Here is a 17,013-nt window from a genome sequence, read left to right as displayed (position 1 = left end):
TTTGTTTACTGTAGCCTTGTAGTGTAGTTTGAAGTCAGGTAGCATGATGCCTCCAGCTTTGTTCTTTTTGCTTAGGATTGTCTTGGCTATGCAGGCTCTTTTTTGGTTCCATATGAACTTTAAAGTAGTTTTTTTCCAGTTCTATGAAGAAAGCCACTGGTAGCTTGATGGAGATAGCACTGAATCTGTAAATTACCTTTTCTTCCTATCCATGAGAATGGAATGTTCTTCCATTTGTTTGTGTCCTCTTTTATTTCATTGCGCAGTGGTTTGTAGTTCTCCTAGAAGAGGTCCTTAAATGTAAGACCTAACACCCTAAAAACCCTAGAAGAAAACCTAGGCAATTCCATTCAGGACATAGGCATGGGCAAAGACTTCATGATTAAAACACCAAAGGCAATGACAACAAAAGCCAAAACAGACAAATTGGATCTAATTAAACTAAAGAGCTTCTGCACAGCAAAATAAACTATCATCAGAGTGAACAGGCAACCTACAGAATGGGAGAAAATTTTTGAAATCTACACATCTGACAAAGGGCTAATATTCACAATCCACAAAGAACTTAAACAAATTTACAAGAAAAAAAACAAACAATCCCATCAAAAAGTGGGCAAAGGATATGAACAGACACTTCTCAAAAGATGACATTTATGCAGCCAACAGACATATGAAAAAATGCTCATCATCACTGGTCATTAGAGAAGTGCAAATCAAAACCACAATGAGATACGATCTCACACCAGTAAGAATGGTGATCATTAAAAACTCAAGAAACAACAGATGCTGGAGAGGATGTGGAGAAATAGGAACGCTTTTACATGTTGGTGGGAGTGTAAATTAGTTCAACCATTGTCAAAGACAGAGTGGTGATTCCTCAAGGATCTAGAACTAGAAATGCCATTTGACCCAGTGATCCCATTACTGAGTATATACCCAAAAGAGTATAAATCATGCTACTATAAAGACACATGCACACATATGTTTATTGTGGCACTATTTGCAATAGCGAAGACTTGGAACCAACCCACATGTCCATCAGTGATAGACTGGATTAAGAAAATATGGCACATATACACCATGGAATACTATGCAGCCATAAAAAAGATGAGTTCATGTCCTTTGCAGGGACATGGATGAAGCTGGAAACCATCATTCTAAGCAAACTATCACAAGGACAGAAAACCAAACACTACATGTTCTCACTCATAGGTGGGAATTGAACAATGAGAACACATGGACACAGGGCAGGGAACATCATACACTGAGGCCTGTCAGGGGGTGGGGGGCTGGGGGAGGGATAGCATTAGGAGAAATACTTAATATAGATGACAAGTTGATGGGTGCAGCAAACCACCACGGCACATGTATACCTATGTAACAAACCTGCACATTGCGCACATGTACCATAGAACTTAAAATGTAATAAAAAAAGCATAAATGTTACAAAACAACATGCACACACGCACACACACACACACACACACACACACACACACACACACTCAAATACCGCACAGGTAATAGAAAATCAAAATTAATTATTTTATCTAAATGGGACAGATGATGTGGCTCCCTGTAGTTCCTGTAAGTTCTTTAGAACTCAATTGTCTAGAAAAGAAAGAAAATGCATGTTTTCTTAGAACCATAAAACTTTAGCCTTTATTTACCCTATAACTTTGAGATCACCCACCCCAACAGCTTAATTTTGAAGAGATGGAAACTGAGGCTTAGAGAGGTAAATGCAGCCTCAGAGTGATATCTAGGAAGCAACTATACCTCATTTCCAGCTTGATTCAAATGTGGTAACTAATAAAACAATCCAAAATAGTCCATTGACCGTTCCTACCTCATCCAACTAGAAATAGCCTTCTCAAACAGCACTAATAAAAATCAAAATTATAGAACTCAAACACATTATGAACTCAACATGTCAAAAATGTTTTTGGAAGAAACATTGCAGGCATTGTATTGTCACCAAAAAGGATAAATTCTAATATAGTTGTGAATCCTCTCAGGGGTTGATGCTTTAAAACAAGTAAAACATCAACTTTTGAAAGTACAGTAAAAGTGTCCTCCACAAATAATCATTGAAAATACAATAGGTACCTAACATTAGTTGTATGTATTCAAGCTTAAAAACCAAAGAATCCCAACTCCACACATACATTTCCATTTATACAAGGTTGGGATAAAAGAGAACCTAAACACGTAAAGTATGTGGGAGCCTACCTCGCTTAGTCCAGCCTCCAAATTTTGACCATGGGACTTTACCATGATTCCTGAAACAATACAACTACACTGTCCAATGTAGTAGCCACTAGCCACATATGACCACTTAAATATAAATATTAAAATATTAAACATTCAGTTCTTCAGTCATACTGGCCACATTTCAAGTGCTCAGTTACCACATGTGTCTAGTGGTTACCATATGGGATAGAGCAAATATAGAACATTTGCATCACCACAGAAAGTTTATTGGACATCATTGCTCAAGCAAATATTCTCTTATTATTCACCTTGCATTATTCTCCTTCCAGCTGGGCTCACACCTGTAATGCCAGCACTTTAGGAGGCTGAGGCAAGAGGATCACTTGAGCTTAGGAGTTAGAGGTTGTGGTGAGCTATGATCAGGCCACTGCACTCCAGCCTAGGTAACAGAGCAAGACCCAGAGATCAGCCTCAGCAACAAAGTGAAGCCTCTGTCTCTACAAAAATAAATGAATAAAAAAATTAGCCAGGTGCAGTGGTGTGTACCTGTAGTCCCATCTGCTTGGGAGCTCGAGGCAGGAGGATCCCTTGAGCCCAGGAGTTAGAGGCTGCAGTGAGCTATGATCACGTCACTGCACCCCAGCCAAGGTAACAGAGCAAGACCTTGTCTCAAAAACAACAACAATAAAACATCTCCTGCCTTCACTTCCTGAATTATCCAAATAATTTTGTAATAGCCATGGTCCCAACTCTGCTGTATATTAGCAAGGTGACCCTGGATAAGTCACTTAACCTGCTGAGCTGGTTTGCTCATCTTTAATGTCAGAATATTAATTCCATCCCTATCTGTCAGGTTGTTGTGAAGCTCAACATATATTTGTATATAACCATACAAATATAAAGGCTTATAATTCCTAGAGGCACTTTTCCTTTATTTCATTTTCCAGTGGCTCTCAAAGAAGAAAAAAGAAAAAATTTAAAATATTTTGCACTTAAAATGTGGAGTAAAAATTGTAATTCAGGGAGGGTGGAGACTATCTAATAGAACAGACAAGTCAATTAGGTCTCCCAACTTGGCTCCATATTTTTTCTAGGCTATGTGTCTGGACTTCTACCTTACATAATGACTCGTCACAAAATTCGTAATAGATTCCAGTGTGTGTAACCATAGAAAATATGTCGCTAGTTGTTTATCCAGAGTGAAACTATTATATGTTTATTGATCATAATATGGCAATAATAGCTAACATTTATTGAATACTGCTAGCATTTTGCTAAGTCTTCATATGTATCAAGTCACAACTTCATATGTATCAACTCACAACAAACATATAGAATAAGTACTATTACCATTTCACATATCAGGAAACTGAGTCTTAAGAGTCTTAAGAAATTTTAACAAAGGTCACAAACAACTAGAGAAGGGATATTTGCTGGCTTTTTTTTTACTTTAAAAACTTTTTATCAAAATATACACCAATACAGGAAAGTATACACCTTGTGTATACTTTTATATACTTGTACACCTTGATGATTTTCCATCAGCTCAATAAACCCATGCAACCAGCACCCACATTAAGAGACAAAATATTTCCAGAACCTCAAAAGACCCCCGGCACACTTCTTGCCTCTACCTTTGTACAAAGGATAACCTTTATCTTGACTTTTAACACCATAAATTAGTTTCCACAGTTTTCTTAACTTTATGTACATAGAAGCATACTGTATGTATCCTTTTGAGTCTGATTCATTTTCTTCGTGTTTGCAAGATTTATTCATATTGTTGGGTGCAGTTGTAGTTTATTCATTTTTGTTGCTATATAGTATTTCACTGTGTGAATACGCTATTTATTTACCTGTTTTACTAAATAAATATGACTGGTAAGCATTTGAGTTGTTTCTGTTTGGGATCTTGCATTAGTTTCCTAGGGCTGCTGTTACACAGCACCACAAACCAAGTGGCTTAAGCAACAGAAATTTATTGTCTTATAGTTCTGGAGGCTAGAAGTTCAAGATCAAGGTGTCAGCAGGTTGATTCCTTTGAAGGGCTGTAAGGAAAAATGTGTTCCATGCCTCTCCCATACTTCCTGGTGGTTTGCTGGCAATCTTTGATATTCCTTGGTTTGTAAAATTATCACCCTGATCTCTGTCTTCATCTTGATATGGCATTTTCTCTGTGTACATTTCTATATCCAAATTTTCTCAATTTATAAGGTCGCCAGTATAGTGGATTAGGGACCCACACTTCTCCTGTATGGCTTCATCTTAACTAATAAAATCTACAACAACACCATTTCCAAACAAGATCACATTCTCAGGCCAGGACTTTAACATATGAATTTGGAGGGTGGAGGGGACACAGTTCAACCCATAAGACAGCTATTACGAACAATGCTGCTAAGAATACTCTTGTACATGCTGTGGTGAATATATGCACTGATTTCTGATGAGTATATTCCTACAAATGAATATAGTGTATGTATTCAGCTTTAGTAGATGCTGCCAAATGGTTTTCTAAAATGTTTATACCAATTTTTCCTCCCATCATCAATGTATGGGAATTCCAGGTAAGCCACAGCTTCACAAACATTTTGTATTGTCTCTGATTCTTATTTTAGGTATTCTGATGAGACTATAGTTGTATCTGGTTATTTTAATTTGGATTTTCCAATGACTGTTAAACTCCTCTTTATATGCTTCTTGACCATCTGGAGGTCATCTTTGCTGACCTATTTATTTGTCTATTTTTGTACTGAGTCTCCTACTTCTTTTCTTGGATTTGCAGCAACTCATTATTTTCCTGGAAATGGGTCCCGTGTTAGATATAGAAATGCAGATAGAGATATTGATGTCCCTTTTCATTCTTCTTGGCTTTACGAACCAGGCTCAGGCAAATGGTCAGATGTGGTAGATTTGCCTCACTTTCTGTTTCTTTCTCTATGCCTGTGTTGAAAATGCCCAAGGTAGAAGAGGAAAAATCATATTACAAAATAGGGAGAGGAGGAATAAATTGGTACAGAACTGTCCATCAACAGATGGGCTCTTTGAAATTTTGTTTTGTTTTGTTTTGTTGGTTCTTTATTTGACCTTTAGTTTCAGGAAATGTGTTTGTCTATGTGAACATCCCAGTGACTATCCGTCTCTTTCTTTTGATGTTCCCTTCAGAACACCTTAGCAATTTTGCCTGCTCACCTCTTTTCTTTATAGCTTTTTATCTGGGCTTACTTCCTCTGCCTTCCAGCTCTGGCTGCAGAGGATTGGATGTTTCCACTTTCAATACCTAACATAAGACCTGCGTAGAATAAGGCCTCATTATTGATTTGTTGACAAAATTGGTTGAAGTTTCCCTTCCATTGCTATAAAGAAATAACCATAAGATGCTGTGTCATTTCTTAAGAATTTTTAATTTCAACAGAGAAATATTCCAGGAGGTTTTAAAAAAGTATCATACTTTGCAAATGAGGTTTAGAAAACTTCTAACAGTTCTCCATGAATTTTTCTCTGATTTTCTCTAAGTATAAGTAGAATTCTCAAAATTTTTCCCTGATTTTTCTCTAAATGAAAATAGGTCTGACCACTTAAATGGTACCTCATTAATGATCTCCTTTTGTTTATTATTACAGATAGTCTCTTGTGATCCTCAACCATGTGTTAGTTCTATAATGAGCTAGAACTCTACTGAAGAGACTTTATGGGTGACCGTTTTACTCTGATAAAATATAAATGACATAACATTTATGATTTTAACCATGTTTACATGTACGTTTTAGTGACATTAAGTACATTCACATTGTTATGCCACTGCAGCCACCACCATCACATCTCCAGAACTTTTTTATCATCCCAAACTGAAACTGTGTACCCATTAAACACTAGCTCCCCATTCCCATCTCCTTCCAACCTCTGGCAACCACCTTTCTACTTTCAGTCTTTATGACTTTCGCACTTCTAGGTACCTTATATAAGTGGAAGCAGGTAATATCTGTCCTTTTGTGTCTGGCTTACTTCATTTAGCATAATGTCCTCGAGGTTCTTCCATGTTGTAGTATATGTCAAAATGGTATTGCTTTTTGTTTGTAGTATGTGTCAGAATTTCATTCCATGTTGTAGTAAGTGTAAGAATTCTTTGGTTAAATAATATACATTTGCATTATATACCACATTTCCTTTATCCATTCATCCATGAATGAACATTGGGTTGTTTCTACTGAGTTATTTTATTTAATCTTCGTAACTACTGCCCTTGGCAGAGCTGAATTTTAAAGTTGCTTCTGTTACCCACATAGCAGCTGGCCCTGGCCAAGTTGAATTTTCGCTTTGTATCTTAATTTCCTCCTTGTAAAATGGAAGTGAAAATATCTACCTCACTGGACTGGAGTAAGGATTTAATAAAATAATGAGATACCTAGAATAAAGTCTGCAAATAGTAGGTATCCAACAACTGGCAGCTAGAAACATGACTCCTGTTGAGAGAAGACAATTCAAGTCAGTTCCATACATCTCAGGAGTCCAGACTAAGGTATGCAATGTGTCTCTTGCTTTATCAAAAGTCATCTTAGGTTGTACATATGTGGCATGTCCTGAAGATATTTTTAACTTGTAAAGTACTAAAATCAGTGAAGGAAGACAGGAATCATTTGTGAAACATGAACTTTTTCTTCTGCCCACAATCTATTTGCTAACCTCAGAAAGGTCAAGTCAAAAAGTTCAATTTAAGGAGTATTAATGATTTGTCTTTGGGGAGAACTGTTTTACTTTGTTTATCTGAAAAACAAAATCATATCTTTAAGAAATATAGACTTAATAACTCACTATAAATAAAAACATCTTCAGATTCAACTAAAACTAATCTAATTATCAGGGTAAGCATCTGGGGAAATAAAAGGCCAAATCTTTTCAGCTAGATTTTTTATGAACTTTTATAAAAATCTAGATTTAGATTGCCTCTAACTTAAAATATTACTATAACCATAAATACCTTTTAAATTATCTTCATAATTTTAATAACTGAAGTTTTATAATAAACACTTTTCTGATAAAAGAAATTTTGAACATACAAAAGGTAGACAACAGATTTATTTCAGGTCTTTTTTTCTAAGCATAGTTTTTTGAGGGGAGAGGGGAGATTAAACATAATGAATAATTCTCTATATTCAATTTTATGTCCTTTTTTCACTTAACTTTATAATATAATTACCTACATGGGATTTTTCCAAAGTGATGAGAAACTTCATGAACACATTTTTAACAAGTACTTAATCATTCTCTCTTAATCCTTCTCTAAGCAAATTATTTCAAGAGCAATAGTATAGCAAAGCAATTAAAAAAGGATTGAAACAAATTTCTGGGTTAAAATTCTGTCTTCCACCAGTTGCTAGCATAAACGTGGGGAAGTTACTATTTCTCTATTTCTCTGTTTCTTCGTTGAAAAATGAGAATGTTAATGGTATACCTAGCTTTTAGGGTTGGTATAGGGGTTAATATGTTAAAACATATAAAATGCTTAGAATAGTGCCTCACATATGGTAAGCATTCTATAAATGTTGACTTATTATCATTAGCTATTTAAAATCCTTGGTTTGATATGTAAATAATGAAATCTTAAAAGAAGGTAGATTAAAATGAACTAACTACACTTAAAATCTATATCATTATTGTTGTGGACTGAATTGTATCCCCTTAAAATTCATGTGTTGAAACCTTAACCCCTGAGTGACTGTATTTGAAGATAGGGCCTTTAAGCAAGGTAATTAAGTTTAAGTGAGGTCACAAGGATGGGGCGCTAATCTGATAAGATTGTTGTCTTTACAGGATAAGGAAGAGACATCATAGATCTCTCTTTCTGCATGCATGCACAGAAGAAAGTCCATATTAGGACACAGTGAAAAGATGGCCATCTACAAGCCAGGAAGAGAGGTCTTATCAGACACCAACGCTGATGGCACCTGGATCTTGTACTTCTAGCCTCCAGAACTGTAAGAAAATATATTTATGTTGCTTAAACCACCCAGTCTGTGGTGTTTTCTTATGGAAGCTCTTCAGACTAATACAGTTGTTTATAGACAACTTATTTATAATGCTTTTTCAGTTTAAGTTTTAACATCAAGAAAGTATTTGATGTCAAGTAGTATAACTACTAATTCCTGATTTTTTCGTTTATGGACTTTTTTATTTTATTTTTCACTTGTCAAAGGGATGTATATCTTAACTGAAAAACATAATTTGTCAAGGCCAGGCATGGTGGCTCAAGCCTGTAATCCCAGCATTTTGGGAGGCCGAGGTGGGTGGATAACCTGAGGCTAGGGGTTTGAGACCAGCCTGACCAACATGGAGAAACCCCGTCTACTAAAAATACAAAATTAGCTGGGCGTGATGGTGCATGCCTGTAATCCCAGCTACTCAGGAGACTGAGGCAGGAGAATCGCTTGAACACGGGAGGTGGAGGTTGCAGTGAGCCGAGATAGTGCCATTGCACTACAGCCTGGGCAACAAGAGCAAAATTCCGTCTCAAAAAAACAAAAACAAACAAACAAACAAACAAAACATAATTTGTCAAATCTTCTAAAGAAAAGTGCTTAAACATATAAATGATAATCAGTAAATTTAAATGTTTATTTCCCAGTTGCATTAGCCACTCAACAGTTGTACTAGCCACTTTGTTGCACTGGTCAGTTCAATAGCCATATGTGATTAGTGGCTACCATATTAGACAGAACAGATATAGTACATTTCCATCATTGCAGGAAGTTCTATTGTACAGAGCTGTACTATGTCTGTAGCCAGAGAGTGGCATGCTTGGATTATGCATCATTTCAAGAGTAGTGTGTTATTGTCACAATTTTATGCAACTCATTATGCCATATTTAGACATTAAAAATTGTTTCTAGTTAGGCAAGGTGGTGCACACCAGCAGTCCCAGCTACCTGGGAGGCAGAGGCAGGAGGATTGTTTAAGCCCAGAGTTCAAGTCTATCCTGGGGATGGAAGGAAGGAAGGAAGAGAGGGAGAGACAGAGGGAGCGAAGAGGAAAAACTTGTTTCTAGTATGAGCCAAGCTTAATATCATTTGAGAATAATCAATCATCTGTGGTAAGAATAAAATACAAGTAAAGCAATATGTGAGTACAATATACAGGTCTTATTTTACATTTTTCTTTTCTGCATTAAGTGAAAAACAACTCTCAATATACTTACCAATGTAATCTTTTCGAATACTTAATAATTAAACAGATTTAATACAGCTTGTTTTAAAAAAAAAAGTCTTTAAAATTAAAAATTATAATTTGCCCCAGCTACTCAAGAGGCTGAGGCAGGAAAATCACTTGAACCCAGGAGGCAGAGCTTGCAGTGAGCCAAGATCACGCCACTGCACTCCAGCCTGGTCAACAGAGCGAGACTCCGTCTCAAAAAAAAAAATTATAATTTGCTCAGAAGTAGAGAGACCAGTATAATAAACCTTCATGAATCTATCACTCAGTTTCAATGATTATCAATTGATTACCAATCTTGTTTCATCTATAACCTCACTCTTCTCACCACCTACCCTCCACTGGATTGTTTTGAAGCAAATCTAAGACATGATATCATTTAGTCTGTAAATATTTTAGTATGTGTTATGGTCTGAATAGTTGTGCCTCCCCAAAATTCATATGTTGATATCCTAATGCCCAGTGTGATGATATTAGGAAATGAGACCTTTGGGAGGCGATTAGGTCTTGGCTGAGCTCTCATGAATGGGATTATTGCCCTTAAAAAGGGGCTCTAGACAGCTCTCTTGCTTTCTTTCTGCCATGTAATAATATAATGAAAAGTCTGGAACCAGGAAGAGTGCCCTCACCAGAACCCAACCATGCTGGCAGTCTGATTTTTGTATTTCAGCCTCCAGAACCGTGAGAAATAAATATCTGTTGTTTAAACAGGGGTCCCCAAACCCCAGGCCGCGGACTGGTGCTGGTCCACGGCCTGTTAGGAACTGAGCCACACAGCTTGAGGTGAGCGGGGGGCAAGCGAGCATTACCGCCTGAGCTCCATTAGATTCTCATAGGTGCGTGAACCCTATTGTGAACTGCACGTGCAAGGGATCTAGGTTCCACACTCCTTATGAGAATCTAATGCCTGGATGATCTGAGGTGGAACAGTTTCATCCCCAACCATCTCCTCACCCGCCACCGTCTGAAAACATTGTCTTCTACGAAACTGGTCCCTGGTGCCTGAAAGGTTGGAGACTGCTGGTTTAAACCATCTAGTCTATGGTACTTTGTTACACAGCCTAAACTAAGACAGCACGTACCGCTAAAATATAAGAACATTTTTAAACATAATCACAATATTCATTATCATAGCTTGAAAAAAAAGCCTAAACAGTAATTCTTAATATTATCAAATATATAGTCATTAAATGTGACCTTTTTTGAAAACGAAAACACTTAGTTTTTCTGACTTTACCACAAAATTTCAAGGTTGGGAAGTACCTGTGATTATGTCATCAATTTAAGGTCACTGATCATCTGATGTTAGAAACACTATAGATCTGGAACTTAAAAGTTGAAGGAAAAAAAAAAAGAAACACTATAGATCAGTATTCAGGAAATGAAAGCAGTATGTTTTATCTATCATTTGCCAACAACAACAAAATGCTTCAGAAGCAAACTAAAAAATTATCAGTAGAAACAAAAGTACTTTAAGCTATCCAATTAATCAATTTAGGTAAAATAATCCTAATAATAAAAACAAGTCACCCCTTCACACCCACTAGGATAACAACTGAAAAAAAAAAAACAGAAAAATAACAAGTGTTAATGGGGATTTGGAGAAATTGGAACACTTGTGCATTGATGGTGGGAATGTAAAATGGTACAGCCATTGTGGAAAATAGTATGGCCATTTCTCAAAAACTAATATGGTAATAGAATTACCATGTAATCTAGCAATTTATTAATAACTTCTGGGTATATAAAACCCCCAAAAGTGAACACAGGGTCTAGAAGAGATATTTGTACATCCATGTTCATAGTAGCATTATTCAAAATAGCTAAAACATGAAAGAAAACTAAGTATCTTTTATGGATGAATGAATAAGCAAAATGTGGTATATACTTAGCACATTATTACTCAGAAGGAAATTCTGTCACATGCTACAAGATAGATGTATATTGAGGACATGATAAGTGAAATAATTCAATCGCAGACAAATGATTCCATCTATATGAAGTACTTAGAGTAGTCAAAATCATAGAGACAGAAAGTAGAAGGGTGGTTGCCAGGAGCTGTAGGGTTGGGAAAATGGAGGGTTATTATTTAATGGGTAGAGTTTCTGTTTTGCAAGATAAAAAGAGTTCTGGAGATGGATGGTGATGACAGTTGTACAATAATATGAATGTACCTAATACCACTGAACTGTACACTTAAAAACAGTTAAGATGGTAAATTTTATGTTATGTGTATTACCACAATAAAAAAAATTGGAGGGAAAGAAATAATACTATCCTATTTGCAAGAGAAGACAAATCTTGTACATAAAGAGTGATACAAGATAGATTAATAAATATTTTGCACATGTGCTTGCAAATCCAACATACATACACCATACACAGGTGATCCCTGTATACCTTGAAGAAAGACAATATTATTTACATCATTTTTGCTTCAATATTGTATAATTTCTAGTTAATATAGAGATAATTATTAATAATAAAAATGATTGTGAAAACATGAAAGACTGATGATAAATGTCTGCACAGGTGGGAGGAAATATACTGTTTTACTCTGTTGAAATATCCTACTCCCAGGCCAGAAGTAAGAGCTGGACAATGGATTGTGAAACATTTGACCTATTTAGCACAGAGGCAAATAGACAAGGCATACTATCATTTGAATTGACGTTACTAGCTGGAGTTACTAGATGCATTAGAAAATTTTGTAGCCCAGTAACCAAACCAGCATGGTACTGATACCAAAACAGATATATAGACCAATGGAACAGAACAGAGACCTCAGAAATAACACTACACATCTACAACAATCTGATCTTTGACAAACCTTACAAAAACAAGCAATGGGGAAAAGATTCCCTATTTAATATATGGTGCTGGGAAAACTGGCTAGCCATATGCATAAAAATGAAACTGGACCCCTTCCTTACACCTTATACAAAAATTAACTCAAGATGGATTAAATGCTTCAATGTAAAACCTAAAACCATAAAAATCCTAGAAAAAAACCTAGACAATACCATTCAGGACAGAGGCATGGGCAAAGACTTCATGACTAAAATACCAAAAGCAATTGCAAAAAAAGCCAAAATTGACAAATCAGATCTAATTAAATTAAAGAGTTTCTGCACAGCGAAAGAAACTATCATCAGATGAACAGGCAACTTACAGAATGGGAGAAAAATTTTGCAATCTACCCCTTTGACAAAGGTCTAATATCCAGAATCTATAAGGAACTTAAACAAATTTACAAGAAAAAAAGCAAACAACCCCATCAAAAAGTGGATGAAGGATATGAACAGACACTTCTCAAAAGATGACATTTATGTGGCCAACAAACATATGAAGAAAGCTCATCATCACTGGTCATTAGAGAAATGCAAATCAAAACCACAATGAGATACCATCTCACACCAGTTAGAATGGCGATTATTAAAGTCAGGAAACAACAGATGCTGGAGAGGCTGTGGAGAAATAGGAATGCTTTTACACTGTTGGTGGGAGTGTAAATTAGTTCAACCATTGTGGAAGACAGTGTGGCGATTTCTCAAGGATCTAGAACCAGGAATACCATTTGACCCAGCCATCCCATTACTGGGTATATACCCAAAGGATTATAAACCATTCTACTATAAAGACACATACACACGTATGTTTATTGCAGCACTACTCATAATAGCAAAGACTTGGGACCAACCCAAATGTCCATCGATGATAGACTGGATAAAGAAAATGTGGTACATATATACCTTGGAATACTAAGCAGCCATTAAAAAGAATGAGTTCATGTCCTTTGCAGGGACATGGATGAAGCTGGATTTCAGCAAACTAACAAAGGAACAGAAAAACAAACACCACATGTTCTCACTCATAAGTGGGAGTTGAACAATGAGAACACATGGACACAGAGAGGGGAAGACCACACACCAAGGCCTGTCACGGGGTGGGGGGGCAAGGGGAGCGAGAGCATTAGGACAAATACCTAATGCATGTGGGACTTAAAACCTAGATGATGGGTTGATTGGTGCAGCAAACCACCATGCCACATGTATACCTATGTAACAAACCTGCACGTTTTGCACATGTATCCCAGAACTTAAAGTAAAATTTAAGGCCAGGCACAGTGGCTCACACCTGTAATCCCAGCACTTTGGGAGGCCAAGGTGGGTGGATCACAAGGTCAGGAGTTCAAGCCTAGCCTGGCCAAGATGGTGAAACCCCATCTCTACTAAAAATACAAAAATTAGCTGGGCCTGGTGGTAGGCACCTGTAATCTCAGCTACTCGGGAGGCTGAGCCAGAAAATTGCTTGAACCTGGGAGGCCAAGGTTGCAGTGAGCCGAGATTGTGCCACTGCACTCCAGCCTGGGCGACAGAGCTAGACACTCCCTCTTAAAAAAAAAAAAAAGGAAAATTTGGTAGCCATTGTAGGACTTTATAGGGAAGAGGAAGATAAAAGAAACGTGAGAGAGCCAAGGGTAAAAAACAAAACAAGAAACAGGTAAATACACTCCCAGTTGGTTTTAAAGAGGTGTATATGTAAACCTGAGTTACTTTTTTTTTTTTTTTTTGAGACAGGGCCTCACTCTGTCGCCCAGGCTGGAGTGCAGTGGTGCGATCTTGCCTCACTGCAGCCTATGCCTCTCGGGTTCAAGCAATTCTCCTGCCTCAGTCTCCCAAGTAACTGGGATTACAGGCGCCCACCGCTGTGCCTGGATAGTTTTTGTTTTTTTAGTAAAAACAGGGTTTCACCATGTTGGCCAAACTGATCTCGAACTCCTGACCTCAGAAGATCCGCCTGCCTCAGCTTCCCAAAGTGCCGGGATTACAGGTGTGAACCACTGTGCCCAGCCCTGAATTACATTTTGTGTTTTAATTTTTTTTTAAATACCAGCATTTGTAAAATTGATTATATGAACTTTGAAATCCTGTCCACTTCTAAATGTATATCCTAAGTTTCAGTTGCCTTTAGAAATTTTAATTTACATTCCAACACTTCTTTCCTCGGAAATAACTTGTTGGCTTTTAAATATATACATATGTGTGTGTGTGTATATATATATATATATTTATTTTTATTTTTATTTTTTTGAGACAGTCTGGCTCTGTTGCCAGGCTGGAGTGAAGTGGTGCAATCTCGGCTCACTGCAACCTCTGCCTCCTGAGATCAAGCGATTCTCCTGCCTCAGCCTCCCGAGTAGCTGGGACTACAGATGTGCACCAGCATGCCCAGCTAATTTTTGTATTTTTAGTAGAGACGAGGTTTCACCATGTTGGCCAGGATGGTCTCGATCTCTTGATTTCGTGATCCGCCCACCTTGGCCTCCCAAAGTACTGGGATTACAGGTGTGAGCCACCCCCGACCTTAAATATTTTTTAATTTAATCATTCAGTGGTTCATCTGGGCATTCTTTCTTTTAACAAGCAGCTACAACAGTCTATTAAATATTATGACCTTGTGGTATATAGTGAGGGCCACGAAAATGAATCAGATACCTTGTCTGTTCTCAAGGAGCTCACTGTTGGTAGTAAAGGCAGACAGGCATATGAGTAATTCCTGTGTCTTAAAGGATAAGGAGGACTGGGGTTAAGAGGTGGACTAAAGGTTTTCCAAGTAGAAGCAGCTTTGACGTTGTACAAGTAAAACCTGAGAAGCAAGAAGGTGCAGTGCCTGGAGAAATTGCAGGTGATTAAGTATTCTTGGGGGGTGGGGAGTGATGAATGATTGGGGTGCACAGTTAGGAGTGGTGACATAAATAGGAGCTCTGCTAGGCATGCCAAGGAATTTGGATTTTATCCTGAAGGCAAAGAGAAATCCTTTAAGGACTCAAATTAGGAATGTGACAAGATGTATGAATTTATGATGTTCAAATTGAGAATCAGTTGGAAGTGTGTTGCAGGAAAGTAGAGGCACGTAAGGCATGGTAGAGCAACTGAAAGAGAGCTACAGTATCCCTAGCAGGAGTCATGCTTGCCTGAGCCAGAGCAGAGCCAGTGGGCACGCAAAGGCAGAGACAGAGTCCAAAGGGACTGAGGAGATAGAATTGGCTAGGCATAGGAGGGTCCTTCCCTGGGATTTAGTAGATCTGGAGAGGGACTTTGAACGAATAGTTTAAATAAATTTCCCAGGTAATGCTGATGATTAGTCAGGTTTGGGACCCACCAGTGCAGACTGCTTCTCAAAGAGCTTGAGTGTCCAAGAAAGAGTGACAGAAAGCCAAGAGGGGCCTTTGGTTAAACATCAAAGAGCCTGGATTGTTCATGTGCCAAATAAAAAGAAGGAGCAGGGAGTGAGAAGTTGGAGATGAAGCTACACCCCTGAGTAGCTGAGTTTCTGGAATCCATGCAAGGGAAAGATTTTCTTTCTTTTTCTTTTTCTTTTTTTTTTTTTTTGAGATGGAGTTTGGCTCTTGTCGTCCAGGCTGGAGTGCAATGGCCTGATCTCGGTTCACTGCAGCCTCTGCCTCCTGGGTTCAAGCATTCTCCTGCCTCAGCCTCCTGAGTAGCTGGGATTACAGGTGCCTACCATGACGACTGGCTAATTTTTTGTATTTTTAGTAGAGATGGGGTTTCACCATGTTGGTCAGGCTGGTCTCGAACTCCTGACCTCAGGTGATCCACCCACCTCGGCCTCCCAAAGTGCTGGGATTACAGGCGTGAGCCACCGTGCCTGGCCCAGGGGAAAAATTTTCAACAGGAAGAAGACCTCAGATCTGAGACAAGAAGAAATGGCTCAGGGATAGGAAAACAGGCACAAACATTTGAGGAGAAAGGGTTAGGGAAGAGGCTGAGGGAATTCTACCTAAGCTCTCCCTGCTTCCCCTTTTCCCTTTTCTGAGAAAGCTAAGATGTTTGAAAAAACTATAAAGGTCATGGAGAAGATGAGAGGGGATTCATAAAAGAGAAAGAAAAGTGCTATTGCTGAGCCAGCAGAGTGGCACATGTGTATAGTCCCAGCTACTCTGGAGTCTGAGGCAGGAAGGATCTCTTGAGGCCAAGAGCTTAAGTCCAGCTGGAGCAACATAGCAAGACCTCTGCCTCTTATGAAAAAAAAAAAAAAAAAAAAAGTGAGGTAATGTCCTGTTGAGGTAAGGAACTTTATATTAGTCCTGGTACCAGTGGGCACAATTGTGTGATTTTCTTGATGTAAGTTCACCCATTTCAGCAAATAAAAATTCAGTTCACCAGCTAAATTTGAATTTCAGATAAACAATGAATAATTTTTTTAGTATAAGTATGTCCTATGCACTATTGCAGATATAAACTAAAAAAAATTCCTTAGTTATTTGAAATTCAAATTTAACTGGGCATGCTGTATTTTATGTGGCAACTTTATAGGGGAACTTGAAAAATCAGATGTGAGGATTATGACTTAATACTTAAAGTTGGAATTTATTATGTAAATCATCTTCATTTATTAATGTTTATTCATTTGCAAGCATGATTCACTGCTAGTAGCAGACAGGGCCATGAGCACATCCTCATAACACGGCAACAAACACAAGCGGGACTGAGTAGATCATGAAAGCTGAGCTGCATCTCTCCTCCTACTTCTCTCATTTCCCGAGACATTCCCCTTCACCTCTGACCC

The 17,013-nt window shown here is 37.8% G+C and overlaps 1 long non-coding RNA gene across 1 annotated transcript in view; it reads left to right on the top strand.

Moving 5' to 3' along the window:
* Positions 1-17,013, top strand: part of LOC129011905 (uncharacterized) — a 59,439-nt gene that overhangs the window by 5,900 nt on the left and 36,526 nt on the right. Inside the window, exon 2 of the long non-coding RNA XR_008493469.2 lies at positions 8,026-8,189. This is a non-coding gene — a long non-coding RNA (uncharacterized LOC129011905). The remainder of the gene's footprint in view (positions 1-8,025; positions 8,190-17,013) is intronic.

This window comes from Pongo pygmaeus, chromosome 14, assembly GCF_028885625.2.
Source record: "Pongo pygmaeus isolate AG05252 chromosome 14, NHGRI_mPonPyg2-v2.0_pri, whole genome shotgun sequence".
NCBI classification, from domain to species: domain Eukaryota; kingdom Metazoa; phylum Chordata; class Mammalia; order Primates; family Hominidae; genus Pongo; species Pongo pygmaeus.
Note: the sequence above shows the minus strand (reverse complement) of the source record. Positions and strands in the feature narration are given on the sequence as shown.